The sequence below is a fragment of the Malania oleifera genome, chromosome 6 (genome assembly GCF_029873635.1).
Source record: "Malania oleifera isolate guangnan ecotype guangnan chromosome 6, ASM2987363v1, whole genome shotgun sequence".
Lineage (NCBI taxonomy): Eukaryota > Viridiplantae > Streptophyta > Magnoliopsida > Santalales > Ximeniaceae > Malania > Malania oleifera.
The window spans coordinates 95,551,667-95,553,284 of NC_080422.1; positions in this window are offsets into that span (position 1 = coordinate 95,551,667).

Sequence of the window (1,618 nt, forward strand, 5' to 3'; positions counted from 1 at the left end):
TCCCCAACAAATGAGCACAACTAATTAGGCTAGGAGACGGCCCAAAAGATAAGCACAACTCATTAGGCCAGACAAACTCCCCACGAGGAGTTGCTTGGCAGAAATTCCTCACGAAAAGCTGCTCGGCACCTCACAAAGAGCTGCTCAGCAGGAAAAATGCCTTAGCAAGAGCTGCTCGGAAAAAATGCCTCACGAAGAGCTGGTCGTCAGGAAAAATTCCTTAGCAAGAGATGCTCAGTAGAAATGCCTCACGAAGAGCTGCTCGACAGGAAAAATGCCTTAGCAAGAGCTGCTCGGCAAAAATGCCCCACAAAGAGTGACTCGGCAGGAAAAAAATGTCTTAACAAGAGTTACTCGGCAGAATCCCTCACGAAAAGCTACTCACAAAAAAAAAAATGTCTTAACAAGAGCTGCTCGATAGAAATTTCACCCGAAGAGCTGCTCGGCAGAAATGCCCCTCAAAAGTCGACTTAGCAAGAAAAAATGCCTTAGCAAGAGCTGCTCAGAAGAATTCCTCACAAAAAACTACTCGGCAGGAAAATGCCTTAGCAAGAGCTGCTTGGTAGAAATTTCTCCTAAAAAGCTGCTTGGTAGAAATGCCCCACAAAGACCAGCTCGGTAGGAAAAAAATGCCTTAGCAAGAGCTGCTCGGCTGAATCCTCACAAAGAGCTGCTCGACATGAAAAATGCCAAAGCAAGAGCTGTTGGGTAGAAATTCCTCCCGAAGAGCTGCTCGGTAGAAATGCCTCACAAAGAGCTGTTCGGTAGGAAAAATGCTTTAGTAAGAGTTGCTCGGCAGAAAATGCCTCTCGAAGAGTGGCTCGGCACGAATACCTCCTCCTGAAGGGTTCAGCTCGACATGGATGCCTCTCAAAGAGTTCGGCTCGGAAAAAGCCGAGCACAGACGAATCAGCTCGGATAAGCTAGCAAGCCTACGAATTAGGCTCGACGAGCTGCCCATACATGAAGATCGGCTCATATGAGCTAGACACGCAAGCAGTATTGGCTCAGATGAGCCAACGAACTGAAGGGATCGGCTCGGCAAGCCACGCACACTGCATCATTGGCTCGAATGAGTCGTCAACCCAAAGGGTTCGGCATGGCAAGCCGCACACACAATAGCTGCGGCTCAAATGAGTCAGCGACATGAAGTGATTGGCTTGGCAAAGCCACATACATAGCAACATCGGCTCGGCAAAGCCGCGCTCACGTCAATATCGACTCGGCAAAGCCGCGTATGCAGCAACATCGGCTCAGCAAAGCCGCACTCACGTCAATATCGGCTCGGCGAAGCCATGTACATAATAACATTGGCTCGGCAAAGCCGTGCCCAAGTCAATATCGGCTTGGTGAAGTCGCGTACGCAGTAACATCGGCTTGGCAAAGCCGTGCGCACCTCAACTTTGGCTCGGATTAGTCGATACCCCAGAATTTGGCTCAGAAAAGCACCTATCAGCCCAAGCCTTTGCTCTATGGACTGAGCCTCAGTAAGAAATCTCCTGTTAAGAAACCACGCATCATTTCTCCCGATCGGATCATCACCCGAATCAACACAGAACTAGACTCCACAAAGCCCAATAGGGATACCTTTCGAACCTTGGGAATATGGTTCAAAACT